Source organism: Anomaloglossus baeobatrachus, unplaced genomic scaffold (assembly GCF_048569485.1).
Source record: "Anomaloglossus baeobatrachus isolate aAnoBae1 unplaced genomic scaffold, aAnoBae1.hap1 Scaffold_3016, whole genome shotgun sequence".
Classification (NCBI taxonomy): domain Eukaryota; kingdom Metazoa; phylum Chordata; class Amphibia; order Anura; family Aromobatidae; genus Anomaloglossus; species Anomaloglossus baeobatrachus.
The window spans coordinates 17,118-44,966 of NW_027442444.1; the positions used below are offsets into that span (position 1 = coordinate 17,118).

Here is a 27,849-nt window from a genome sequence, read left to right on the forward strand (position 1 = left end):
TGTCCGGCATAGGCCAGGGTGCCACTCGAGGCCCAAACCAATTCTGGTTATCGCTTCTCGGCCTTTTGGCTAAGATCAAGTGTAGTATCTGTTCTTATCAGTTTAATATCTGATACGTCCCCTATCTGGGGACCATATATTAAATGGATTTTTAGAACAGGGAGATGGAAAAAGAGCTTGCTCTGTCCACTCCACGCATTGACCTGGTATTGCAGTACCTCCAGGAACGGTGCACCCCTTCTTAACCCAGTTTCCAAAAGCAGAACTCAATTCACCTGATTCATATTAGCCCGATTTAATGAATTGGAAGAAAGCATACGTCTTCATATGCACCTCAATTTGGCCCATTCACTTTTCACACTTCCTCCTTTTGTTTTTTATCTTTCACACTTTTGACTTTCTTTATTCATCCAAATAGCAAACTCATCACCACTCAACCTGACCAACTCGGCTATGTCCCCGTGCTGCAGTTCTCTGTCTTATCTAGATCATTTGCAATTGAATGGAATAGATCCCTTTTGGACAAAGTGGATTCACCTGCTGCTGCAGTGACCACAGGTGTGATAACATCTAGAATTGGCATCTGGTGCGATCTCTCCGCTTCCACTCCAAAGAAAGTTACCTGTTTATTCCTATCATGCATTGGTTTTTGGGGTTTTCTTTGAGTAATGATGATCTCTTTAGTAGTCTGTTGGCGCCCTCTCCTGGAGGAATAGTTTGCTTGCTCTTGGACATTCTAAAAGAGAGGTCATGATAGACATTGAGCTTCTGAGCTCAATTGGGGACAGTCATGGGTGATGAATGTTTGCAACCTACTGCGAAGCCTCATACCGCAATATAAGGAACGTCAAATACTAAGAAAGGGCGGCCTATGAAAGAATTACTACTTTCAATAAGTACACTTAAACGGCTAATTGGGAATAGAAAAACTGTAAAAAGCCCTCTGAGAAAGCCCCCCTCTAACCTTTGATAGTAAGCTTTTCTGTAGTCTGCCTGTTGATGTATTTTCCGTTTGAACTGTGCACAACATGAAGAGACGGAACACTGGCGGCTTGTCACAATGCCCCCCGATGACATCACAATAGCGCTGCTGCCTAGAAAACAAGCTGCGCAGAAGAAGTTGTTCTTTGGGTGGGAGGGTGGGCTAGTGGAAGGAGGGGGCAATCTCTTTTTTTCCCGGGTGGTAGGGGGATGACAGGAGAAGGGAAGCGGGTGGTGAGAAAGGTACAGAGGGCAGGGTTTGGGGGCTGGGAAGGAAAGGGAAAAGATTAGGGTTTGGGGATGATGAAAGGGCTTTCTACGGGTAAGGATGGCAAAGGGTGGCAGTGACGGAAAGTCAGGCAACCTGTCCTGTCCGTCTTTTTGTATCGTGAATTGGAAAGACTGCAAGGGGGAGGGGAGTTGCTTGCGCCCTAAAGGAGGAGTTATTCAGATTCATTGCAGTGGGCGGCGGCTGCAAAACGCACCATTCTTCTTGTTTTGGCTCTGCAAAGCAGCCTTTTCAAGGGTTGGCTTGGGTGACAAAATGTCTTGTGTAGGCGTGGGTTTGTCTCCCTCTCGCTCTCTCTCCCTAAGATGTGTCCGGCATAGGCCAGGGTGCCACTCGAGGCCCAAACCAATTCTGGTTATCGCTTCTCGGCCTTTTGGCTAAGATCAAGTGTAGTATCTGTTCTTATCAGTTTAATATCTGATACGTCCCCTATCTGGGGACCATATATTAAATGGATTTTTAGAACAGGGAGATGGAAAAAGAGCTTGCTCTGTCCACTCCACGCATTGACCTGGTATTGCAGTACCTCCAGGAACGGTGCACCCCTTCTTAACCCAGTTTCCAAAAGCAGAACTCAATTCACCTGATTCATATTAGCCCGATTTAATGAATTGGAAGAAAGCATACGTCTTCATATGCACCTCAATTTGGCCCATTCACTTTTCACACTTCCTCCTTTTGTTTTTTATCTTTCACACTTTTGACTTTCTTTATTCATCCAAATAGCAAACTCATCACCACTCAACCTGACCAACTCGGCTATGTCCCCGTGCTGCAGTTCTCTGTCTTATCTAGATCATTTGCAATTGAATGGAATAGATCCCTTTTGGACAAAGTGGATTCACCTGCTGCTGCAGTGACCACAGGTGTGATAACATCTAGAATTGGCATCTGGTGCGATCTCTCCGCTTCCAGTCCAAAGAAAGTTACCTGTTTATTCCTATCATGCATTGGTTTTTGGGGTTTTCTTTGAGTAATGATGATCTCTTTAGTAGTCTGTTGGCGCCCTCTCCTGGAGGAATAGTTTGCTTGCTCTTGGACATTCTAAAAGAGAGGTCATGATAGACATTGAGCTTCTGAGCTCAATTGGGGACAGTCATGGGTGATGAATGTTTGCAACCTACTGCGAAGCCTCATACCGCAATATAAGGAACGTCAAATACTAAGAAAGGGCGGCCTATGAAAGAATTACTACTTTCAATAAGTACACTTAAACGGCTAATTGGGAATAGAAAAACTGTAAAAAGCCCTCTGAGAAAGCCCCCCTCTAACCTTTGATAGTAAGCTTTTCTGTAGTCTGCCTGTTGATGTATTTTCCGTTTGAACTGTGCACAACATGAAGAGACGGAACACTGGCGGCTTGTCACAATGCCCCCCGATGACATCACAATAGCGCTGCTGCCTAGAAAACAAGCTGCGCAGAAGAAGTTGTTCTTTGGGTGGGAGGGTGGGCTAGTGGAAGGAGGGGGCAATCTCTTTTTTTCCCGGGTGGTAGGGGGATGACAGGAGAAGGGAAGCGGGTGGTGAGAAAGGTACAGAGGGCAGGGTTTGGGGGCTGGGAAGGAAAGGGAAAAGATTAGGGTTTGGGGATGATGAAAGGGCTTTCTACGGGTAAGGATGGCAAAGGGTGGCAGTGACGGAAAGTCAGGCAACCTGTCCTGTCCGTCTTTTTGTATCGTGAATTGGAAAGACTGCAAGGGGGAGGGGAGTTGCTTGCGCCCTAAAGGAGGAGTTATTCAGATTCATTGCAGTGGGCGGCGGCTGCAAAACGCACCATTCTTCTTGTTTTGGCTCTGCAAAGCAGCCTTTTCAAGGGTTGGCTTGGGTGACAAAATGTCTTGTGTAGGCGTGGGTTTGTCTCCCTCTCGCTCTCTCTCCCTAAGATGTGTCCGGCATAGGCCAGGGTGCCACTCGAGGCCCAAACCAATTCTGGTTATCGCTTCTCGGCCTTTTGGCTAAGATCAAGTGTAGTATCGTTCGAAAAGGTGGTTTAAGGCTCCGGCCACCTTAGTACAATGATGCAATGCACACTGGAAGGTTGCGCTTGTTAGTACTTTGGGAGGATAGTATATCCATCTAGAGGAAACCATGGCCCTACCAGGATCGAGGCTATTAGACTGAGTAAGTGTGGGGGTTATGGTGCAATGTGCCCCAGGAATGGACACCCTGGAGGGAGTCTGAACTTGCTAGGTTGGGACCCTGGTAAGCCTCAGACTCTGTCGCATGCCGCGCCTTGCCTATTCATACTTTCCAAGCATATTGCCCTATCCCGGCCTTCTGGCTAAGAAGGGAAATTTTTATAATCCCGGTCGGAGGTCCGGTCAGCTTTGGGCTGAGAAACCAACACCCGGTTGGAGGTCCGGGTCAGCTTTGGCTGAGAAACCAACACCCGGTTGGAGGTCCGGTTAGCCTTGGGCTGAGAAACCAACACCCGGTTGGAGGTCCGGTCAGCCTTGGGCTGAGAAACCAACACCCGGTTGGAGGTCCGGTCAGCCTTGGGCTGAGAAACCAACACCGGTTGACGGTCCGGGCAGTCTCGGCTGCGAAACCAACGACTAGTAGCTCCCTACTCCACTTGGGTAAGATGCCTCGGTGGACGCTGGGAGCAACAACAAGGCTCAACCAGGCTTCGGCTTGGGGGAGCACCGAAGATCCCTGACCCTCGCTGTGGCCTTCTGGCTCGGAGGGACGGGGTTGATTTTTGGGGATCCTCTTCTCACGGAGGGGTCCACACGAATCCTAGCCTTTGCACTGTTTTTGGTGTGACTTCGGTCATGCATTTTTGCGGTGCTTTGGAAAGCTTCATTAAATCAAAAATCTGTTCTTATCAGTTTAATATCTGATACGTCCCCTATCTGGGGACCATATATTAAATGGATTTTTAGAACAGGGAGATGGAAAAAGAGCTTGCTCTGTCCACTCCACGCATTGACCTGGTATTGCAGTACCTCCAGGAACGGTGCACCCCTTCTTAACCCAGTTTCCAAAAGCAGAACTCAATTCACCTGATTCATATTAGCCCGATTTAATGAATTGGAAGAAAGCATACGTCTTCATATGCACCTCAATTTGGCCCATTCACTTTTCACACTTCCTCCTTTTGTTTTTTATCTTTCACACTTTTGACTTTCTTTATTCATCCAAATAGCAAACTCATCACCACTCAACCTGACCAACTCGGCTATGTCCCCGTGCTGCAGTTCTCTGTCTTATCTAGATCATTTGCAATTGAATGGAATAGATCCCTTTTGGACAAAGTGGATTCACCTGCTGCTGCAGTGACCACAGGTGTGATAACATCTAGAATTGGCATCTGGTGCGATCTCTCCGCTTCCACTCCAAAGAAAGTTACCTGTTTATTCCTATCATGCATTGGTTTTTGGGGTTTTCTTTGAGTAATGATGATCTCTTTAGTAGTCTGTTGGCGCCCTCTCCTGGAGGAATAGTTTGCTTGCTCTTGGACATTCTAAAAGAGAGGTCATGATAGACATTGAGCTTCTGAGCTCAATTGGGGACAGTCATGGGTGATGAATGTTTGCAACCTACTGCGAAGCCTCATACCGCAATATAAGGAACGTCAAATACTAAGAAAGGGCGGCCTATGAAAGAATTACTACTTTCAATAAGTACACTTAAACGGCTAATTGGGAATAGAAAAACTGTAAAAAGCCCTCTGAGAAAGCCCCCCTCTAACCTTTGATAGTAAGCTTTTCTGTAGTCTGCCTGTTGATGTATTTTCCGTTTGAACTGTGCACAACATGAAGAGACGGAACACTGGCGGCTTGTCACAATGCCCCCCGATGACATCACAATAGCGCTGCTGCCTAGAAAACAAGCTGCGCAGAAGAAGTTGTTCTTTGGGTGGGAGGGTGGGCTAGTGGAAGGAGGGGGCAATCTCTTTTTTTCCCGGGTGGTAGGGGGATGACAGGAGAAGGGAAGCGGGGTGGTGAGAAAGGTACAGAGGGCAGGGTTTGGGGGCTGGGAAGGAAAGGGAAAAGATTAGGGTTTGGGGATGATGAAAGGGCTTTCTACGGGTAAGGATGGCAAAGGGTGGCAGTGACGGAAAGTCAGGCAACCTGTCCTGTCCGTCTTTTTGTATCGTGAATTGGAAAGACTGCAAGGGGGAGGGGAGTTGCTTGCGCCCTAAAGGAGGAGTTATTCAGATTCATTGCAGTGGGCGGCGGCTGCAAAACGCACCATTCTTCTTGTTTTGGCTCTGCAAAGCAGCCTTTTCAAGGGTTGGCTTGGGTGACAAAATGTCTTGTGTAGGCGTGGGTTTGTCTCCCTCTCGCTCTCTCTCCCTAAGATGTGTCCGGCATAGGCCAGGGTGCCACTCGAGGCCCAAACCAATTCTGGTTATCGCTTCTCGGCCTTTTGGCTAAGATCAAGTGTAGTATCTGTTCTTATCAGTTTAATATCTGATACGTCCCCTATCTGGGGACCATATATTAAATGGATTTTTAGAACAGGGAGATGGAAAAAGAGCTTGCTCTGTCCACTCCACGCATTGACCTGGTATTGCAGTACCTCCAGGAACGGTGCACCCCTTCTTAACCCAGTTTCCAAAAGCAGAACTCAATTCACCTGATTCATATTAGCCCGATTTAATGAATTGGAAGAAAGCATACGTCTTCATATGCACCTCAATTTGGCCCATTCACTTTTCACACTTCCTCCTTTTGTTTTTTATCTTTCACACTTTTGACTTTCTTTATTCATCCAAATAGCAAACTCATCACCACTCAACCTGACCAACTCGGCTATGTCCCCGTGCTGCAGTTCTCTGTCTTATCTAGATCATTTGCAATTGAATGGAATAGATCCCTTTTGGACAAAGTGGATTCACCTGCTGCTGCAGTGACCACAGGTGTGATAACATCTAGAATTGGCATCTGGTGCGATCTCTCCGCTTCCACTCCAAAGAAAGTTACCTGTTTATTCCTATCATGCATTGGTTTTTGGGGTTTTCTTTGAGTAATGATGATCTCTTTAGTAGTCTGTTGGCGCCCTCTCCTGGAGGAATAGTTTGCTTGCTCTTGGACATTCTAAAAGAGAGGTCATGATAGACATTGAGCTTCTGAGCTCAATTGGGGACAGTCATGGGTGATGAATGTTTGCAACCTACTGCGAAGCCTCATACCGCAATATAAGGAACGTCAAATACTAAGAAAGGGCGGCCTATGAAAGAATTACTACTTTCAATAAGTACACTTAAACGGCTAATTGGGAATAGAAAAACTGTAAAAAGCCCTCTGAGAAAGCCCCCCTCTAACCTTTGATAGTAAGCTTTTCTGTAGTCTGCCTGTTGATGTATTTTCCGTTTGAACTGTGCACAACATGAAGAGACGGAACACTGGCGGCTTGTCACAATGCCCCCCGATGACATCACAATAGCGCTGCTGCCTAGAAAACAAGCTGCGCAGAAGAAGTTGTTCTTTGGGTGGGAGGGTGGGCTAGTGGAAGGAGGGGGCAATCTCTTTTTTTCCCGGGTGGTAGGGGGATGACAGGAGAAGGGAAGCGGGTGGTGAGAAAGGTACAGAGGGCAGGGTTTGGGGGCTGGGAAGGAAAGGGAAAAGATTAGGGTTTGGGGATGATGAAAGGGCTTTCTACGGGTAAGGATGGCAAAGGGTGGCAGTGACGGAAAGTCAGGCAACCTGTCCTGTCCGTCTTTTTGTATCGTGAATTGGAAAGACTGCAAGGGGGAGGGGAGTTGCTTGCGCCCTAAAGGAGGAGTTATTCAGATTCATTGCAGTGGGCGGCGGCTGCAAAACGCACCATTCTTCTTGTTTTGGCTCTGCAAAGCAGCCTTTTCAAGGGTTGGCTTGGGTGACAAATGTCTTGTGTAGGCGTGGGTTTGTCTCCCTCTCGCTCTCTCTCCCTAAGATGTGTCCGGCATAGGCCAGGGTGCCACTCGAGGCCCAAACCAATTCTGGTTATCGCTTCTCGGCCTTTTGGCTAAGATCAAGTGTAGTATCTGTTCTTATCAGTTTAATATCTGATACGTCCCCTATCTGGGGACCATATATTAAATGGATTTTTAGAACAGGGAGATGGAAAAAGAGCTTGCTCTGTCCACTCCACGCATTGACCTGGTATTGCAGTACCTCCAGGAACGGTGCACCCCTTCTTAACCCAGTTTCCAAAAGCAGAACTCAATTCACCTGATTCATATTAGCCCGATTTAATGAATTGGAAGAAAGCATACGTCTTCATATGCACCTCAATTTGGCCCATTCACTTTTCACACTTCCTCCTTTTGTTTTTTATCTTTCACACTTTTGACTTTCTTTATTCATCCAAATAGCAAACTCATCACCACTCAACCTGACCAACTCGGCTATGTCCCCGTGCTGCAGTTCTCTGTCTTATCTAGATCATTTGCAATTGAATGGAATAGATCCCTTTTGGACAAAGTGGATTCACCTGCTGCTGCAGTGACCACAGGTGTGATAACATCTAGAATTGGCATCTGGTGCGATCTCTCCGCTTCCACTCCGAAGAAAGTTACCTGTTTATTCCTATCATGCATTGGTTTTTGGGGTTTTCTTTGAGTAATGATGATCTCTTTAGTAGTCTGTTGGCGCCCTCTCCTGGAGGAATAGTTTGCTTGCTCTTGGACATTCTAAAAGAGAGGTCATGATAGACATTGAGCTTCTGAGCTCAATTGGGGACAGTCATGGGTGATGAATGTTTGCAACCTACTGCGAAGCCTCATACCGCAATATAAGGAACGTCAAATACTAAGAAAGGGCGGCCTATGAAAGAATTACTACTTTCAATAAGTACACTTAAACGGCTAATTGGGAATAGAAAAACTGTAAAAAGCCCTCTGAGAAAGCCCCCCTCTAACCTTTGATAGTAAGCTTTTCTGTAGTCTGCCTGTTGATGTATTTTCCGTTTGAACTGTGCACAACATGAAGAGACGGAACACTGGCGGCTTGTCACAATGCCCCCCGATGACATCACAATAGCGCTGCTGCCTAGAAAACAAGCTGCGCAGAAGAAGTTGTTCTTTGGGTGGGAGGGTGGGCTAGTGGAAGGAGGGGGCAATCTCTTTTTTTCCCGGGTGGTAGGGGGATGACAGGAGAAGGGAAGCGGGTGGTGAGAAAGGTACAGAGGGCAGGGTTTGGGGGCTGGGAAGGAAAGGGAAAAGATTAGGGTTTGGGGATGATGAAAGGGCTTTCTACGGGTAAGGATGGCAAAGGGTGGCAGTGACGGAAAGTCAGGCAACCTGTCCTGTCCGTCTTTTTGTATCGTGAATTGGAAAGACTGCAAGGGGGAGGGGAGTTGCTTGCGCCCTAAAGGAGGAGTTATTCAGATTCATTGCAGTGGGCGGCGGCTGCAAAACGCACCATTCTTCTTGTTTTGGCTCTGCAAAGCAGCCTTTTCAAGGGTTGGCTTGGGTGACAAAATGTCTTGTGTAGGCGTGGGTTTGTCTCCCTCTCGCTCTCTCTCCCTAAGATGTGTCCGGCATAGGCCAGGGTGCCACTCGAGGCCCAAACCAATTCTGGTTATCGCTTCTCGGCCTTTTGGCTAAGATCAAGTGTAGTATCTGTTCTTATCAGTTTAATATCTGATACGTCCCCTATCTGGGGACCATATATTAAATGGATTTTTAGAACAGGGAGATGGAAAAAGAGCTTGCTCTGTCCACTCCACGCATTGACCTGGTATTGCAGTACCTCCAGGAACGGTGCACCCCTTCTTAACCCAGTTTCCAAAAGCAGAACTCAATTCACCTGATTCATATTAGCCCGATTTAATGAATTGGAAGAAAGCATACGTCTTCATATGCACCTCAATTTGGCCCATTCACTTTTCACACTTCCTCCTTTTGTTTTTTATCTTTCACACTTTTGACTTTCTTTATTCATCCAAATAGCAAACTCATCACCACTCAACCTGACCAACTCGGCTATGTCCCCGTGCTGCAGTTCTCTGTCTTATCTAGATCATTTGCAATTGAATGGAATAGATCCCTTTTGGACAAAGTGGATTCACCTGCTGCTGCAGTGACCACAGGTGTGATAACATCTAGAATTGGCATCTGGTGCGATCTCTCCGCTTCCACTCCAAAGAAAGTTACCTGTTTATTCCTATCATGCATTGGTTTTTGGGGTTTTCTTTGAGTAATGATGATCTCTTTAGTAGTCTGTTGGCGCCCTCTCCTGGAGGAATAGTTTGCTTGCTCTTGGACATTCTAAAAGAGAGGTCATGATAGACATTGAGCTTCTGAGCTCAATTGGGGACAGTCATGGGTGATGAATGTTTGCAACCTACTGCGAAGCCTCATACCGCAATATAAGGAACGTCAAATACTAAGAAAGGGCGGCCTATGAAAGAATTACTACTTTCAATAAGTACACTTAAACGGCTAATTGGGAATAGAAAAACTGTAAAAAGCCCTCTGAGAAAGCCCCCCTCTAACCTTTGATAGTAAGCTTTTCTGTAGTCTGCCTGTTGATGTATTTTCCGTTTGAACTGTGCACAACATGAAGAGACGGAACACTGGCGGCTTGTCACAATGCCCCCCGATGACATCACAATAGCGCTGCTGCCTAGAAAACAAGCTGCGCAGAAGAAGTTGTTCTTTGGGTGGGAGGGTGGGCTAGTGGAAGGAGGGGGCAATCTCTTTTTTTCCCGGGTGGTAGGGGGATGACAGGAGAAGGGAAGCGGGTGGTGAGAAAGGTACAGAGGGCAGGGTTTGGGGGCTGGGAAGGAAAGGGAAAAGATTAGGGTTTGGGGATGATGAAAGGGCTTTCTACGGGTAAGGATGGCAAAGGGTGGCAGTGACGGAAAGTCAGGCAACCTGTCCTGTCCGTCTTTTTGTATCGTGAATTGGAAAGACTGCAAGGGGGAGGGGAGTTGCTTGCGCCCTAAAGGAGGAGTTATTCAGATTCATTGCAGTGGGCGGCGGCTGCAAAACGCACCATTCTTCTTGTTTTGGCTCTGCAAAGCAGCCTTTTCAAGGGTTGGCTTGGGTGACAAAATGTCTTGTGTAGGCGTGGGTTTGTCTCCCTCTCGCTCTCTCTCCCTAAGATGTGTCCGGCATAGGCCAGGGTGCCACTCGAGGCCCAAACCAATTCTGGTTATCGCTTCTCGGCCTTTTGGCTAAGATCAAGTGTAGTATCTGTTCTTATCAGTTTAATATCTGATACGTCCCCTATCTGGGGACCATATATTAAATGGATTTTTAGAACAGGGAGATGGAAAAAGAGCTTGCTCTGTCCACTCCACGCATTGACCTGGTATTGCAGTACCTCCAGGAACGGTGCACCCCTTCTTAACCCAGTTTCCAAAAGCAGAACTCAATTCACCTGATTCATATTAGCCCGATTTAATGAATTGGAAGAAAGCATACGTCTTCATATGCACCTCAATTTGGCCCATTCACTTTTCACACTTCCTCCTTTTGTTTTTTATCTTTCACACTTTTGACTTTCTTTATTCATCCAAATAGCAAACTCATCACCACTCAACCTGACCAACTCGGCTATGTCCCCGTGCTGCAGTTCTCTGTCTTATCTAGATCATTTGCAATTGAATGGAATAGATCCCTTTTGGACAAAGTGGATTCACCTGCTGCTGCAGTGACCACAGGTGTGATAACATCTAGAATTGGCATCTGGTGCGATCTCTCCGCTTCCACTCCAAAGAAAGTTACCTGTTTATTCCTATCATGCATTGGTTTTTGGGGTTTTCTTTGAGTAATGATGATCTCTTTAGTAGTCTGTTGGCGCCCTCTCCTGGAGGAATAGTTTGCTTGCTCTTGGACATTCTAAAAGAGAGGTCATGATAGACATTGAGCTTCTGAGCTCAATTGGGGACAGTCATGGGTGATGAATGTTTGCAACCTACTGCGAAGCCTCATACCGCAATATAAGGAACGTCAAATACTAAGAAAGGGCGGCCTATGAAAGAATTACTACTTTCAATAAGTACACTTAAACGGCTAATTGGGAATAGAAAAACTGTAAAAAGCCCTCTGAGAAAGCCCCCCTCTAACCTTTGATAGTAAGCTTTTCTGTAGTCTGCCTGTTGATGTATTTTCCGTTTGAACTGTGCACAACATGAAGAGACGGAACACTGGCGGCTTGTCACAATGCCCCCCGATGACATCACAATAGCGCTGCTGCCTAGAAAACAAGCTGCGCAGAAGAAGTTGTTCTTTGGGTGGGAGGGTGGGCTAGTGGAAGGAGGGGGCAATCTCTTTTTTTCCCGGGTGGTAGGGGGATGACAGGAGAAGGGAAGCGGGTGGTGAGAAAGGTACAGAGGGCAGGGTTTGGGGGCTGGGAAGGAAAGGGAAAAGATTAGGGTTTGGGGATGATGAAAGGGCTTTCTACGGGTAAGGATGGCAAAGGGTGGCAGTGACGGAAAGTCAGGCAACCTGTCCTGTCCGTCTTTTTGTATCGTGAATTGGAAAGACTGCAAGGGGGAGGGGAGTTGCTTGCGCCCTAAAGGAGGAGTTATTCAGATTCATTGCAGTGGGCGGCGGCTGCAAAACGCACCATTCTTCTTGTTTTGGCTCTGCAAAGCAGCCTTTTCAAGGGTTGGCTTGGGTGACAAAATGTCTTGTGTAGGCGTGGGTTTGTCTCCCTCTCGCTCTCTCTCCCTAAGATGTGTCCGGCATAGGCCAGGGTGCCACTCGAGGCCCAAACCAATTCTGGTTATCGCTTCTCGGCCTTTTGGCTAAGATCAAGTGTAGTATCTGTTCTTATCAGTTTAATATCTGATACGTCCCCTATCTGGGGACCATATATTAAATGGATTTTTAGAACAGGGAGATGGAAAAAGAGCTTGCTCTGTCCACTCCACGCATTGACCTGGTATTGCAGTACCTCCAGGAACGGTGCACCCCTTCTTAACCCAGTTTCCAAAAGCAGAACTCAATTCACCTGATTCATATTAGCCCGATTTAATGAATTGGAAGAAAGCATACGTCTTCATATGCACCTCAATTTGGCCCATTCACTTTTCACACTTCCTCCTTTTGTTTTTTATCTTTCACACTTTTGACTTTCTTTATTCATCCAAATAGCAAACTCATCACCACTCAACCTGACCAACTCGGCTATGTCCCCGTGCTGCAGTTCTCTGTCTTATCTAGATCATTTGCAATTGAATGGAATAGATCCCTTTTGGACAAAGTGGATTCACCTGCTGCTGCAGTGACCACAGGTGTGATAACATCTAGAATTGGCATCTGGTGCGATCTCTCCGCTTCCACTCCAAAGAAAGTTACCTGTTTATTCCTATCATGCATTGGTTTTTGGGGTTTTCTTTGAGTAATGATGATCTCTTTAGTAGTCTGTTGGCGCCCTCTCCTGGAGGAATAGTTTGCTTGCTCTTGGACATTCTAAAAGAGAGGTCATGATAGACATTGAGCTTCTGAGCTCAATTGGGGACAGTCATGGGTGATGAATGTTTGCAACCTACTGCGAAGCCTCATACCGCAATATAAGGAACGTCAAATACTAAGAAAGGGCGGCCTATGAAAGAATTACTACTTTCAATAAGTACACTTAAACGGCTAATTGGGAATAGAAAAACTGTAAAAAGCCCTCTGAGAAAGCCCCCCTCTAACCTTTGATAGTAAGCTTTTCTGTAGTCTGCCTGTTGATGTATTTTCCGTTTGAACTGTGCACAACATGAAGAGACGGAACACTGGCGGCTTGTCACAATGCCCCCCGATGACATCACAATAGCGCTGCTGCCTAGAAAACAAGCTGCGCAGAAGAAGTTGTTCTTTGGGTGGGAGGGTGGGCTAGTGGAAGGAGGGGGCAATCTCTTTTTTTCCCGGGTGGTAGGGGGATGACAGGAGAAGGGAAGCGGGTGGTGAGAAAGGTACAGAGGGCAGGGTTTGGGGGCTGGGAAGGAAAGGGAAAAGATTAGGGTTTGGGGATGATGAAAGGGCTTTCTACGGGTAAGGATGGCAAAGGGTGGCAGTGACGGAAAGTCAGGCAACCTGTCCTGTCCGTCTTTTTGTATCGTGAATTGGAAAGACTGCAAGGGGGAGGGGAGTTGCTTGCGCCCTAAAGGAGGAGTTATTCAGATTCATTGCAGTGGGCGGCGGCTGCAAAACGCACCATTCTTCTTGTTTTGGCTCTGCAAAGCAGCCTTTTCAAGGGTTGGCTTGGGTGACAAAATGTCTTGTGTAGGCGTGGGTTTGTCTCCCTCTCGCTCTCTCTCCCTAAGATGTGTCCGGCATAGGCCAGGGTGCCACTCGAGGCCCAAACCAATTCTGGTTATCGCTTCTCGGCCTTTTGGCTAAGATCAAGTGTAGTATCTGTTCTTATCAGTTTAATATCTGATACGTCCTCTATCTGGGGACCATATATTAAATGGATTTTTAGAACAGGGAGATGGAAAAAGAGCTTGCTCTGTCCACTCCACGCATTGACCTGGTATTGCAGTACCTCCAGGAACGGTGCACCCCTTCTTAACCCAGTTTCCAAAAGCAGAACTCAATTCACCTGATTCATATTAGCCCGATTTAATGAATTGGAAGAAAGCATACGTCTTCATATGCACCTCAATTTGGCCCATTCACTTTTCACACTTCCTCCTTTTGTTTTTTATCTTTCACACTTTTGACTTTCTTTATTCATCCAAATAGCAAACTCATCACCACTCAACCTGACCAACTCGGCTATGTCCCCGTGCTGCAGTTCTCTGTCTTATCTAGATCATTTGCAATTGAATGGAATAGATCCCTTTTGGACAAAGTGGATTCACCTGCTGCTGCAGTGACCACAGGTGTGATAACATCTAGAATTGGCATCTGGTGCGATCTCTCCGCTTCCACTCCAAAGAAAGTTACCTGTTTATTCCTATCATGCATTGGTTTTTGGGGTTTTCTTTGAGTAATGATGATCTCTTTAGTAGTCTGTTGGCGCCCTCTCCTGGAGGAATAGTTTGCTTGCTCTTGGACATTCTAAAAGAGAGGTCATGATAGACATTGAGCTTCTGAGCTCAATTGGGGACAGTCATGGGTGATGAATGTTTGCAACCTACTGCGAAGCCTCATACCGCAATATAAGGAACGTCAAATACTAAGAAAGGGCGGCCTATGAAAGAATTACTACTTTCAATAAGTACACTTAAACGGCTAATTGGGAATAGAAAAACTGTAAAAAGCCCTCTGAGAAAGCCCCCCTCTAACCTTTGATAGTAAGCTTTTCTGTAGTCTGCCTGTTGATGTATTTTCCGTTTGAACTGTGCACAACATGAAGAGACGGAACACTGGCGGCTTGTCACAATGCCCCCCGATGACATCACAATAGCGCTGCTGCCTAGAAAACAAGCTGCGCAGAAGAAGTTGTTCTTTGGGTGGGAGGGTGGGCTAGTGGAAGGAGGGGGCAATCTCTTTTTTTCCCGGGTGGTAGGGGGATGACAGGAGAAGGGAAGCGGGTGGTGAGAAAGGTACAGAGGGCAGGGTTTGGGGGCTGGGAAGGAAAGGGAAAAGATTAGGGTTTGGGGATGATGAAAGGGCTTTCTACGGGTAAGGATGGCAAAGGGTGGCAGTGACGGAAAGTCAGGCAACCTGTCCTGTCCGTCTTTTTGTATCGTGAATTGGAAAGACTGCAAGGGGGAGGGGAGTTGCTTGCGCCCTAAAGGAGGAGTTATTCAGATTCATTGCAGTGGGCGGCGGCTGCAAAACGCACCATTCTTCTTGTTTTGGCTCTGCAAAGCAGCCTTTTCAAGGGTTGGCTTGGGTGACAAAATGTCTTGTGTAGGCGTGGGTTTGTCTCCCTCTCGCTCTCTCTCCCTAAGATGTGTCCGGCATAGGCCAGGGTGCCACTCGAGGCCCAAACCAATTCTGGTTATCGCTTCTCGGCCTTTTGGCTAAGATCAAGTGTAGTATCTGTTCTTATCAGTTTAATATCTGATACGTCCCCTATCTGGGGACCATATATTAAATGGATTTTTAGAACAGGGAGATGGAAAAAGAGCTTGCTCTGTCCACTCCACGCATTGACCTGGTATTGCAGTACCTCCAGGAACGGTGCACCCCTTCTTAACCCAGTTTCCAAAAGCAGAACTCAATTCACCTGATTCATATTAGCCCGATTTAATGAATTGGAAGAAAGCATACGTCTTCATATGCACCTCAATTTGGCCCATTCACTTTTCACACTTCCTCCTTTTGTTTTTTATCTTTCACACTTTTGACTTTCTTTATTCATCCAAATAGCAAACTCATCACCACTCAACCTGACCAACTCGGCTATGTCCCCGTGCTGCAGTTCTCTGTCTTATCTAGATCATTTGCAATTGAATGGAATAGATCCCTTTTGGACAAAGTGGATTCACCTGCTGCTGCAGTGACCACAGGTGTGATAACATCTAGAATTGGCATCTGGTGCGATCTCTCCGCTTCCACTCCAAAGAAAGTTACCTGTTTATTCCTATCATGCATTGGTTTTTGGGGTTTTCTTTGAGTAATGATGATCTCTTTAGTAGTCTGTTGGCGCCCTCTCCTGGAGGAATAGTTTGCTTGCTCTTGGACATTCTAAAAGAGAGGTCATGATAGACATTGAGCTTCTGAGCTCAATTGGGGACAGTCATGGGTGATGAATGTTTGCAACCTACTGCGAAGCCTCATACCGCAATATAAGGAACGTCAAATACTAAGAAAGGGCGGCCTATGAAAGAATTACTACTTTCAATAAGTACACTTAAACGGCTAATTGGGAATAGAAAAACTGTAAAAAGCCCTCTGAGAAAGCCCCCCTCTAACCTTTGATAGTAAGCTTTTCTGTAGTCTGCCTGTTGATGTATTTTCCGTTTGAACTGTGCACAACATGAAGAGACGGAACACTGGCGGCTTGTCACAATGCCCCCCGATGACATCACAATAGCGCTGCTGCCTAGAAAACAAGCTGCGCAGAAGAAGTTGTTCTTTGGGTGGGAGGGTGGGCTAGTGGAAGGAGGGGGCAATCTCTTTTTTTCCCGGGTGGTAGGGGGATGACAGGAGAAGGGAAGCGGGTGGTGAGAAAGGTACAGAGGGCAGGGTTTGGGGGCTGGGAAGGAAAGGGAAAAGATTAGGGTTTGGGGATGATGAAAGGGCTTTCTACGGGTAAGGATGGCAAAGGGTGGCAGTGACGGAAAGTCAGGCAACCTGTCCTGTCCGTCTTTTTGTATCGTGAATTGGAAAGACTGCAAGGGGGAGGGGAGTTGCTTGCGCCCTAAAGGAGGAGTTATTCAGATTCATTGCAGTGGGCGGCGGCTGCAAAACGCACCATTCTTCTTGTTTTGGCTCTGCAAAGCAGCCTTTTCAAGGGTTGGCTTGGGTGACAAAATGTCTTGTGTAGGCGTGGGTTTGTCTCCCTCTCGCTCTCTCTCCCTAAGATGTGTCCGGCATAGGCCAGGGTGCCACTCGAGGCCCAAACCAATTCTGGTTATCGCTTCTCGGCCTTTTGGCTAAGATCAAGTGTAGTGTTGTTCGAAGAGGTGGTTTAAGCTCCAGGCCACCTTAGTACAATGATACAATGCACACTGGAAGGTTGCGCTTGCTAGTACTCTGGGTGGATAGTATATTCATCTAGAGGAAAACATGGCCCTACCAGGATCGAGGCTATTAGACTGAGTAAGGGTGGGGGGCTATGGTACAACGTGCCCCAGGACTGACGACCCTGGAGTGAGTCTGAGCTTGCTGGCTTGGGACCCCGGCAAGCCTTGGGCTCTGTAGCACACCGTACCTTGCCTTTTCATACTTTTTGAGCATATTACCCTATCCCGGCCTTCTGGCTAGGAAGGGAAATTTTTATAATCCCGGTCGGAGGTCTGGTCAGCTTTGGGCTGAGAAACTAACACCCGGTTGGAGGTCTGGGTCAGCTTCGGCTGAGAAACCAACACCCGGTTGGAGGTCTGGGTCAGCTTCGGCTGAGAAACCAACACCCGGTTGGAGGTCCGGTTAGCCTTGGGCTGAGAAACCAACACCGGTTGACGGTCCGGGCAGTTTCGGCTGCGAAACCAACAACTAGTAGCTCTCTACTCCACTTGGGTAAGATGCCTGGGTGGACGCTGGGAGCAACGACAAGGCTCAACCAGGCTTCGGCTTGGGGGAGCACCGAAGATCCCTGACCCTTGCTGTGGCCTTCTGGCTCGGAGGGACGGGGTTGATTTTTGGGGACCCTCTCCTCACGGTGGGGTCCACACGAATCCTAGCCTTTGCACTGTTTTTGGTGTGACTTCGGTCATGCATTTTTTGCGGTGCTTTGGAAAGCTTCATTAAATCAAAAATCTGTTCTTATCAGTTTAATATCTGATACGTCCCCTATCTGGGGACCATATATTAAATGGATTTTTAGAACAGGGAGATGGAAAAAGAGCTTGCTCTGTCCACTCCACGCATTGACCTGGTATTGCAGTACCTCCAGGAACGGTGCACCCCTTCTTAACCCAGTTTCCAAAAGCAGAACTCAATTCACCTGATTCATATTAGCCCGATTTAATGAATTGGAAGAAAGCATACGTCTTCATATGCACCTCAATTTGGCCCATTCACTTTTCACACTTCCTCCTTTTGTTTTTTATCTTTCACACTTTTGACTTTCTTTATTCATCCAAATAGCAAACTCATCACCACTCAACCTGACCAACTCGGCTATGTCCCCGTGCTGCAGTTCTCTGTCTTATCTAGATCATTTGCAATTGAATGGAATAGATCCCTTTTGGACAAAGTGGATTCACCTGCTGCTGCAGTGACCACAGGTGTGATAACATCTAGAATTGGCATCTGGTGCGATCTCTCCGCTTCCACTCCAAAGAAAGTTACCTGTTTATTCCTATCATGCATTGGTTTTTGGGGTTTTCTTTGAGTAATGATGATCTCTTTAGTAGTCTGTTGGCGCCCTCTCCTGGAGGAATAGTTTGCTTGCTCTTGGACATTCTAAAAGAGAGGTCATGATAGACATTGAGCTTCTGAGCTCAATTGGGGACAGTCATGGGTGATGAATGTTTGCAACCTACTGCGAAGCCTCATACCGCAATATAAGGAACGTCAAATACTAAGAAAGGGCGGCCTATGAAAGAATTACTACTTTCAATAAGTACACTTAAACGGCTAATTGGGAATAGAAAAACTGTAAAAAGCCCTCTGAGAAAGCCCCCCTCTAACCTTTGATAGTAAGCTTTTCTGTAGTCTGCCTGTTGATGTATTTTCCGTTTGAACTGTGCACAACATGAAGAGACGGAACACTGGCGGCTTGTCACAATGCCCCCCGATGACATCACAATAGCGCTGCTGCCTAGAAAACAAGCTGCGCAGAAGAAGTTGTTCTTTGGGTGGGAGGGTGGGCTAGTGGAAGGAGGGGGCAATCTCTTTTTTTCCCGGGTGGTAGGGGGATGACAGGAGAAGGGAAGCGGGTGGTGAGAAAGGTACAGAGGGCAGGGTTTGGGGGCTGGGAAGGAAAGGGAAAAGATTAGGGTTTGGGGATGATGAAAGGGCTTTCTACGGGTAAGGATGGCAAAGGGTGGCAGTGACGGAAAGTCAGGCAACCTGTCCTGTCCGTCTTTTTGTATCGTGAATTGGAAAGACTGCAAGGGGGAGGGGAGTTGCTTGCGCCCTAAAGGAGGAGTTATTCAGATTCATTGCAGTGGGCGGCGGCTGCAAAACGCACCATTCTTCTTGTTTTGGCTCTGCAAAGCAGCCTTTTCAAGGGTTGGCTTGGGTGACAAAATGTCTTGTGTAGGCGTGGGTTTGTCTCCCTCTCGCTCTCTCTCCCTAAGATGTGTCCGGCATAGGCCAGGGTGCCACTCGAGGCCCAAACCAATTCTGGTTATCGCTTCTCGGCCTTTTGGCTAAGATCAAGTGTAGTATCTGTTCTTATCAGTTTAATATCTGATACGTCCCCTATCTGGGGACCATATATTAAATGGATTTTTAGAACAGGGAGATGGAAAAAGAGCTTGCTCTGTCCACTCCACGCATTGACCTGGTATTGCAGTACCTCCAGGAACGGTGCACCCCTTCTTAACCCAGTTTCCAAAAGCAGAACTCAATTCACCTGATTCATATTAGCCCGATTTAATGAATTGGAAGAAAGCATACGTCTTCATATGCACCTCAATTTGGCCCATTCACTTTTCACACTTCCTCCTTTTGTTTTTTATCTTTCACACTTTTGACTTTCTTTATTCATCCAAATAGCAAACTCATCACCACTCAACCTGACCAACTCGGCTATGTCCCCGTGCTGCAGTTCTCTGTCTTATCTAGATCATTTGCAATTGAATGGAATAGATCCCTTTTGGACAAAGTGGATTCACCTGCTGCTGCAGTGACCACAGGTGTGATAACATCTAGAATTGGCATCTGGTGCGATCTCTCCGCTTCCACTCCAAAGAAAGTTACCTGTTTATTCCTATCATGCATTGGTTTTTGGGGTTTTCTTTGAGTAATGATGATCTCTTTAGTAGTCTGTTGGCGCCCTCTCCTGGAGGAATAGTTTGCTTGCTCTTGGACATTCTAAAAGAGAGGTCATGATAGACATTGAGCTTCTGAGCTCAATTGGGGACAGTCATGGGTGATGAATGTTTGCAACCTACTGCGAAGCCTCATACCGCAATATAAGGAACGTCAAATACTAAGAAAGGGCGGCCTATGAAAGAATTACTACTTTCAATAAGTACACTTAAACGGCTAATTGGGAATAGAAAAACTGTAAAAAGCCCTCTGAGAAAGCCCCCCTCTAACCTTTGATAGTAAGCTTTTCTGTAGTCTGCCTGTTGATGTATTTTCCGTTTGAACTGTGCACAACATGAAGAGACGGAACACTGGCGGCTTGTCACAATGCCCCCCGATGACATCACAATAGCGCTGCTGCCTAGAAAACAAGCTGCGCAGAAGAAGTTGTTCTTTGGGTGGGAGGGTGGGCTAGTGGAAGGAGGGGGCAATCTCTTTTTTTCCCGGGTGGTAGGGGGATGACAGGAGAAGGGAAGCGGGTGGTGAGAAAGGTACAGAGGGCAGGGTTTGGGGGCTGGGAAGGAAAGGGAAAAGATTAGGGTTTGGGGATGATGAAAGGGCTTTCTACGGGTAAGGATGGCAAAGGGTGGCAGTGACGGAAAGTCAGGCAACCTGTCCTGTCCGTCTTTTTGTATCGTGAATTGGAAAGACTGCAAGGGGGAGGGGAGTTGCTTGCGCCCTAAAGGAGGAGTTATTCAGATTCATTGCAGTGGGCGGCGGCTGCAAAACGCACCATTCTTCTTGTTTTGGCTCTGCAAAGCAGCCTTTTCAAGGGTTGGCTTGGGTGACAAAATGTCTTGTGTAGGCGTGGGTTTGTCTCCCTCTCGCTCTCTCTCCCTAAGATGTGTCCGGCATAGGCCAGGGTGCCACTCGAGGCCCAAACCAATTCTGGTTATCGCTTCTCGGCCTTTTGGCTAAGATCAAGTGTAGTGTTGTTCGAAGAGGTGGTTTAAGCTCCAGGCCACCTTAGTACAATGATACAATGCACACTGGAAGGTTGCGCTTGCTAGTACTCTGGGTGGATAGTATATTCATCTAGTGGAAAACATGGCCCTACCAGGATCGAGGCTATTAGACTGAGTAAGGATGGGGGGCTATGGTACAACGTGCCCCAGGACTGACGACCCTGGAGTGAGTCTGAGCTTGCTGGCTTGGGACCCCGGCAAGCCTTGGCCTCTGTAGCACACCGTACCTTGCCTTTTCATACTTTTTGAGCATATTACCCTATCCCGGCCTTCTGGCTAGGAAGGGAAATTTTTATAATCCCGGTCGGAGGTCTGGTCAGCTTTGGGCTGAGAAACTAACACCCGGTTGGAGGTCCGGGTCAGCTTCGGCTGAGAAACCAACACCCGGTTGGAGGTCTGGGTCAGCTTCGGCTGAGAAACCAACACCCGGTTGGAGGTCCGGTTAGCCTTGGGCTGAGAAACCAACACGGGTTGACGGTCCGGGCAGTTTCGGCTGCGAAACCAACAACTAGTAGCTCTCTACTCCACTTGGGTAAGATGCCTGGGTGGACGCTGGGAGCAACGACAAGGCTCAACCAGGCTTCGGCTTGGGGGAGCACCGAAGATCCCTGACCCTTGCTGTGGCCTTCTGGCTCGAAGGGACGGGGTTGATTTTTGGGGACCCTCTCCTCACGGTGGGGTCCACACGAATCCTAGCCTTTGCACTGTTTTTGGTGTGACTTCGGTCATGCATTTTTTGTGGTGCTTTGGAAAGCTTCATTAAATCAAAAATCTGTTCTTATCAGAACAAACTGAGCTAGCTACACTTGACGAGATACGATCAGGGAGACGAGCTCCAAAGCCCAGCCGAGACCGGAAGAGGGAGATCGGACGGAAGAAGAGCTTGGCAGAAAGAAGCAAGAAGACAAAGGCTCGGAGAAGACTTGGGGAGACCAGAGGAACTTCGAGGAGGAACACAGCGGGAGAAGACACCCGGAGAAGAATCCAAGATCCAGCTCCGGGAACTCAAGCAGGAACCAGCCATGGCAAGCAAGCCAGAGAAGGCAGCCAAGAAGGCTCAGGACCCAGGGACCTCCAGGAAGGCTCATCCAGAGGCTTCTTCGGCCCAAGAGGCCCCTACCTCCGACGCCAGCCAGCCGGAGGGAGCCCGGACGCCGCCTGAAAAGGCTCCAACCCTGGAGCCTTGGATGCGGCAGACGGTCGCCCTGAAGCTAAAGGCGGTGGATGGTAGGTTGCCGGACATGTCCAGCGACGTGTTCTGCAAGAAGATGATTCTGGATCAGGGCTTCTCCAGGGCGGAAACCCTGAGTGTCCAGACCTTCATGACTGGCATTTTTCTGGTAACCTTTGCCACGGTGAATGCCTGCAGGAGATACTGGGAGGCGATGAACGCAGCGATGCCGGACTCCCCTTTTCATTCCTTTTTAGGATCCTGTCCTATACAGAGGGATGAGAAGAGGATCACGGTCTCCATGCGGAACCCGCACACCCCAGGAAGAGACATCTCCACGTTCCTGGGACGTCTCTGCACAGTGGTGAGGGAGCCATCCCACATCCTTAACGGCAACGGATTCTGGACGGGTAAGTGGTCAGTAACCGTTCGACTCTACAGGGAACCAGCATCCGAGGATGGTCTCCAGCACCTGCCCCCGACATTCTCTCTGGGAAACTCCTTTGGTCTCATCTACTACCCGGACATGCCACACAACTGCAGGAAATGTGGCGGGAAAGGGCATTCGATGAAGACCTGCAAGGAGGACGCCTGCAGGGTTTGCCGGGTGACAGGACACAGCTCCAAGGACTGCCCAAAGAAGAAGACTTGCAACCTATGTGGACAGGCGGACCACCTTTACAAGGACTGCCCACAGCGGGAGAAATCCTGGGCAAGGGTTGCCGCGGCGACCCAGTATCGGGTAGTCACAGCTTCGTCGACCAAGGCAGCTACGACCAAGGCCACAGAGGCCAAGGACAAGGCGGCCAAGAACCCGGCGACCGTGGCTCCAGCCGATGCCCCAGCAGCCACAGAGTCCAGGGAAAAGAAGGGTAAGAAAACTGTTGCCCCCTCCCTGGTCCCCCCCCCTGTCACCCCTGTCCAAACCCCTCCCCCCCCGGCCAACCCTACTGAGGATTCCACTACCTCCACCTCATTTCCCTACTCCTCAGTTGGTCTCCTCACCCCCCCCCCAAAGCCCACTCTCCCTCCCCAGACCATGAGAGCAGAGGGCCTCAGCACTCTTGCACTTTTCACCGAGGAGGATTTTCCAGCTCTTGTCTCCTCAGGTACAGGCCAAAGGAAAAGGAAGGTGGAAGATAGTCCTGTCGCAGAACCTTCCAAGCTGTTCATTGTGGACCCCAATCCACCCCAGGAAGAGGAGGATGGCCTCCTCCCAGAACCGGACGTGTTGGAGCAGATGGTGGAGTCCCTTGTGGCCGAAGAAGAAATGGAGGAGTCGGAAGCCACTGAGGCACCATCCCTGCTTGATCAGCTAGCAGAAGAGGGTCTGCTGGAGATACCCTTACCAGCAGGTGCCAAAGAGGAAGAACCGCCCGACCGGAGTGGTAACTAAGGCACACCGCCTGCTCTAACTTTCTCTTTCCTCCAATGACTGCTAACATTAACATCTTTTCCATTAATGTTAGGAGCATCAGAGACAAGTTCCGACGTCAGACAATTTTTACGTTCCTTAACACTCAGTCTAGTGATGTATTTTTCCTGCAGGAATGCTCCCTTCCCTCCTCTAGGTCCTTCAACCATCTGGCCAGGGAGTGGACCCATGGCCCATCCTACTGGTCTGGCGGGGGCGACTGTAGGTCCGCGGGGGTCGCCGTGCTGATCAGGGGAAGCGCCTTCACATTGGACTCTGTTCAGGAAATCGTCTGCGGCAGGTTACTGCTCGTGGATGGCACCTGGGCGGGAGAACCTGTCAGGTTCATCAATGTGTATGCTTCTCCTGTGAAGAGCGATCGACTGGAGCTCCTCCAAGCCCTGCGCCCTCAGCTCGCTACCGCCAGGACGGTAGTGATGGCCGGGGATTTCAACTGCCCGATTGAGGAGGATGGACGCAGTTCTGGAACGGCTGCCAAGTTGGACGTCACATCCAAACTGCTCATTGAGATGGTGACCGAAGCCTCTCTTGTGGACGTTGTTGGCTCCATCGGACACGGATCCGTGAACTATTCATGGTGCCGATCCGATGGCTCGCTGCGTTCCAGGATTGACTTTGTGTTTACCTCTCGGGCGGTTGGGCGGAGTGGGCACTCGATGGTCCCCTGCTTCTTCTCTGACCACAGAGCCATTCACTTTCAAGGTGTGCTGGGCCATGGCTTCCCCATTGGCCCGGGCTCCTGGAAGCTGAACTGCTCTCTGCTGGAAAAGGGTGAGATTCTGGAGGAGCTTAGAGCTGCCTACTCCACGTGGCGGGCCTACAAGGCGGGCTTCCAGTCTGTTTCTGACTGGTGGGAATACGTTAAACTCGAGTTCCGTTTCTTCTTTCAGGCAAAGAGTCAACAACAGGCGTGTCTGAAGAGGAGGGACTTCAGGAGACTCCAGCGTGAGCTGCGTTCCCTGCAGGACCTTCTTCGATGCGGCTGGGACGTGAGAGAGGAGCTGGAGGAGACTAAGAGGAGCCTGAAAAGGCACTTCGAGGAGGAGTCCGAGCGAATTGTCTTCCGTTCCAAAGTGGAGAACCTGGAGAAGGGTGAGAAATGTAACTCGTTCTTTTTCAGGAAACTCCACGCCGGTCACACGCCCATGAATGAACTACGAGACGAGAGTGGAAACATGCGACGCGGGAAAGAGAACGTGATGAAGGTCGTCAGCGACTTCTACAGCGAACTCTACGCCCGCAAGACTACTGACCCCGAGGCCGCCGATAAGTTCCTGTCAGGTATCACTAACCATCTTGACCCTGCAGACGCGGCGGCCATGGATGTTCCTCTGACGGTGGACGAGCTGCTCTCGGCCGCCAAATCCTTTAGTTCTGGCAGGACACCGGGCAGTGACGGCCTCCCAGCAGAGCTCTATGTAGCGCTGGGAGACCTAATCTGTCCGGACCTGTTAGGGCTGTATGAGGAGATGGTGGTGGAGGGCAGAATGCCTCCATCTCTGAGGGAAGGAATGGTCACGATCCTGTACAAGCGTAAAGGAGAGAGGTGCGACCTGAAGAATTGGCGTCCCATCACCCTTCTGAACGTCGACTACAAGATCCTGGCCAAGACGATGGCAACGAGATTGAAGACTGTTATCGGACGGATCATCCACCCGGATCAGACCTGCGGCATCCCCGGACGTCGCATCGCAGACAGCCTGGCTCTCATGCGGGACACGGTCGAGTACATCAAAGCCCGCCGGGTGCACGCAGCCCTGATCTCGTTGGATCAGGAAAAGGCCTTCGACCGTGTTTCCCATGAGTTCCTGGGCAAAGCTCTGCACAGGTTAGGTTTGGGTAACATGTTTTGCTTGTATGTCCAACTAATGTATTTTGATATTCACAGCTCGGTGTTGGTAAACGGCTGGAAGACTGACCCCTTCCCGGTCCTCTCAGGGGTCAGACAAGGCTGTCCTCTGTCACCTCTTCTTTTTGTTTGTGTTATAGAACTCTTTGCAGAGGCTATCCGGCGGAATGGAGAGATCAGAGGGATCACCGCACCAGGACCAGAACGCTTCGAGGTCAAGTGCTCGCTCTACATGGACGACGTGACCGTCTTCTGCGCGGACCGGCGCTCAGTCGACACCCTCGTCCAGACCTGTGAGACCTTCGGACGGGCTTCGGGAGCCAAAGTCAACTGCGGGAAGTCGGAAGCCATGCTCTTCGGGGACTGGCAGCCGGCCTCTTCCGCCCCCTTCCCTTTCAGCATCCAGCCGGATTTCATCAAGGTTCTTGGAGTCTGGTTCGGGAAGGAAGGAGCAGCCCTCAAGTCCTGGGAGGAACGCTTGACCAAGATCACCCAACGGATCGGTCTGTGGAGCCTCAGACGCCTCACCTGTGAGGGCAAAGCACTGGTCCTGCGTAACGAGGTACTGCCCGTGCTGCAGTACACGGCCCAGGCCTGGCCCCCCCTTGCCACCGTGTGCAGGGCCATTACCAGGACGGTGTTTCGTTTTGTCTGGGGATCCAAGATGGACAGAGTAAAGCGGAGCATCATGTACAAGGATCCTCGCAAGGGTGGGAAGGGCGTACCCGATATCCCCACCCTCCTGCGATCCTCCTTCGTATGTGACTGCGTTCGCCGAACTCTGCGAGTCAAGAGAGGTTCCGCGGGTGGGTCCATGTCTCGCTTCTTCCTGCTCCCCCTTTGGAGACGGTTAGGCTGGGACAAGTGGGACAGCTCCTTCCCCTACAACTGGACGGCGCCATGGTTCTACGGAGACGTGGTTCGGTTTGTGAGGGAACACCAACTGGAGGGACTCAAGCCTGATTTGTGGAAGCCAAAGACTATCCACAAACTCATCAGAGCCAAGGACGAAATGGAGAACATTCCAGGACTTCATCACGACACACTGGAGACTGTTTGGACAAACGTGTCATCGGCTGGATTGACCAACGGGCACAAGGACTTGTCATGGATGGCGATACAGGGCGGACTGCCCGTCCGGTCATTCATGCACGCCCGGAACCTGTGCAAAACCCGGTACTGCCCAAGGTGCCCCTTCGTGGAGGAAACATCGCTGCACGCCTTTTGGGACTGCCGTTTCGCACAGCGCCTGTTGGTTGCCCTGGAGGATGACCTGAGGAACTCCGTCCCCAGAGGGAGCCTATCGTACCATTCCGTACTTTATGGACTCTTCCCTGGGACTCACACCGTTGGAGCCATCCAGGAGGCTTGGCGCCTTATGAACTGCTTTAAGGACGCTATTTGGGTCGCCAGGAACCGGCTCATCTTGAAGAGGGAGAGGATGTCTATCCAGGATTGCCGCAGGCTGATCCACAGCCTGCTCAGAGACTATTCCATCATGGACAGTCCGGACGACAGCGCCGAGGAGGAGGTTTAGACCTCTTCCATGCCCCCTCCCTCCTTTTCCCGTTATGTGCGTCTTTCAATAAAGCTTCGGGCCTGTGATTTCCCCACCCTATCCCCCTTTTTCCCCTACCCCCATCCCCCAATCGCCGGTTCGTCGTTATTTATGGTCTAACTTTTTCTTTCAGCTTGAGTGTTATGGATAAGCATAGGAGTGTGATGTATAGTTTAGTGCGTCGTACTCTATGGCTATGTAAGAAGGATTGTATAGTTCTGTGTGTACGGGGCTGCGGCACTGTACACGGTTTGTTACCTTTTTGTGAGTAGTGCATGATAATAAAGATGCTGTTAAATCAAAAATCTGTTCTTATCAGTTTAATATCTGATACGTCCCCTATCTGGGGACCATATATTAAATGGATTTTTAGAACAGGGAGATGGAAAAAGAGCTTGCTCTGTCCACTCCACGCATTGACCTGGTATTGCAGTACCTCCAGGAACGGTGCACCCCTTCTTAACCCAGTTTCCAAAAGCAGAACTCAATTCACCTGATTCATATTAGCCCGATTTAATGAATTGGAAGAAAGCATACGTCTTCATATGCACCTCAATTTGGCCCATTCACTTTTCACACTTCCTCCTTTTGTTTTTTATCTTTCACACTTTTGACTTTCTTTATTCATCCAAATAGCAAACTCATCACCACTCAACCTGACCAACTCGGCTATGTCCCCGTGCTGCAGTTCTCTGTCTTATCTAGATCATTTGCAATTGAATGGAATAGATCCCTTTTGGACAAAGTGGATTCACCTGCTGCTGCAGTGACCACAGGTGTGATAACATCTAGAATTGGCATCTGGTGCGATCTCTCCGCTTCCACTCCAAAGAAAGTTACCTGTTTATTCCTATCATGCATTGGTTTTTGGGGTTTTCTTTGAGTAATGATGATCTCTTTAGTAGTCTGTTGGCGCCCTCTCCTGGAGGAATAGTTTGCTTGCTCTTGGACATTCTAAAAGAGAGGTCATGATAGACATTGAGCTTCTGAGCTCAATTGGGGACAGTCATGGGTGATGAATGTTTGCAACCTACTGCGAAGCCTCATACCGCAATATAAGGAACGTCAAATACTAAGAAAGGGCGGCCTATGAAAGAATTACTACTTTCAATAAGTACACTTAAACGGCTAA

At 48.8% G+C, this 27,849-nt stretch overlaps 12 non-coding genes and 2 pseudogenes across 12 annotated transcripts; all 14 read left to right on the top strand.

The window, feature by feature from the left end:
- The first annotated feature begins 49 nt into the window (after positions 1–49).
- Positions 50–240, top strand: LOC142268404 (U2 spliceosomal RNA). The gene has a single exon (XR_012734110.1). It is a non-coding gene; the product is annotated as a U2 spliceosomal RNA (small nuclear RNA).
- A 1,387-nt stretch (positions 241–1,627) lies between these two features.
- On the top strand, positions 1,628–1,818 carry LOC142268405 (U2 spliceosomal RNA). The gene has a single exon (XR_012734111.1). It is a non-coding gene; the product is annotated as a U2 spliceosomal RNA (small nuclear RNA).
- A 1,387-nt stretch (positions 1,819–3,205) lies between these two features.
- On the top strand, positions 3,206–3,347 carry LOC142268403 (U2 spliceosomal RNA; annotated as a pseudogene).
- A 697-nt stretch (positions 3,348–4,044) lies between these two features.
- On the top strand, positions 4,045–4,240 carry LOC142268392 (U2 spliceosomal RNA). The gene has a single exon (XR_012734107.1). It is a non-coding gene; the product is annotated as a U2 spliceosomal RNA (small nuclear RNA).
- Positions 4,241–5,628: 1,388 nt separating this feature from the next.
- LOC142268406 (U2 spliceosomal RNA) lies at positions 5,629–5,819 on the top strand. Its single transcript, XR_012734112.1, has one exon. It is a non-coding gene; the product is annotated as a U2 spliceosomal RNA (small nuclear RNA).
- A 1,386-nt stretch (positions 5,820–7,205) lies between these two features.
- On the top strand, positions 7,206–7,396 carry LOC142268407 (U2 spliceosomal RNA). The gene has a single exon (XR_012734113.1). It is a non-coding gene; the product is annotated as a U2 spliceosomal RNA (small nuclear RNA).
- A 1,387-nt stretch (positions 7,397–8,783) lies between these two features.
- LOC142268408 (U2 spliceosomal RNA) lies at positions 8,784–8,974 on the top strand. The gene has a single exon (XR_012734114.1). It is a non-coding gene; the product is annotated as a U2 spliceosomal RNA (small nuclear RNA).
- Positions 8,975–10,361: 1,387 nt separating this feature from the next.
- LOC142268409 (U2 spliceosomal RNA) lies at positions 10,362–10,552 on the top strand. The gene has a single exon (XR_012734115.1). It is a non-coding gene; the product is annotated as a U2 spliceosomal RNA (small nuclear RNA).
- Positions 10,553–11,939: 1,387 nt separating this feature from the next.
- Positions 11,940–12,130, top strand: LOC142268410 (U2 spliceosomal RNA). Its single transcript, XR_012734116.1, has one exon. It is a non-coding gene; the product is annotated as a U2 spliceosomal RNA (small nuclear RNA).
- Positions 12,131–13,517: 1,387 nt separating this feature from the next.
- LOC142268453 (U2 spliceosomal RNA) lies at positions 13,518–13,708 on the top strand. Its single transcript, XR_012734155.1, has one exon. It is a non-coding gene; the product is annotated as a U2 spliceosomal RNA (small nuclear RNA).
- Positions 13,709–15,095: 1,387 nt separating this feature from the next.
- On the top strand, positions 15,096–15,286 carry LOC142268412 (U2 spliceosomal RNA). Its single transcript, XR_012734117.1, has one exon. It is a non-coding gene; the product is annotated as a U2 spliceosomal RNA (small nuclear RNA).
- Positions 15,287–17,475: 2,189 nt separating this feature from the next.
- Positions 17,476–17,668, top strand: LOC142268385 (U2 spliceosomal RNA). Its single transcript, XR_012734101.1, has one exon. It is a non-coding gene; the product is annotated as a U2 spliceosomal RNA (small nuclear RNA).
- Positions 17,669–19,055: 1,387 nt separating this feature from the next.
- Positions 19,056–19,246, top strand: LOC142268414 (U2 spliceosomal RNA). The gene has a single exon (XR_012734119.1). It is a non-coding gene; the product is annotated as a U2 spliceosomal RNA (small nuclear RNA).
- Positions 19,247–26,971: 7,725 nt separating this feature from the next.
- On the top strand, positions 26,972–27,175 carry LOC142268382 (U2 spliceosomal RNA; annotated as a pseudogene).
- The last annotated feature ends 674 nt before the right edge of the window (positions 27,176–27,849 follow it).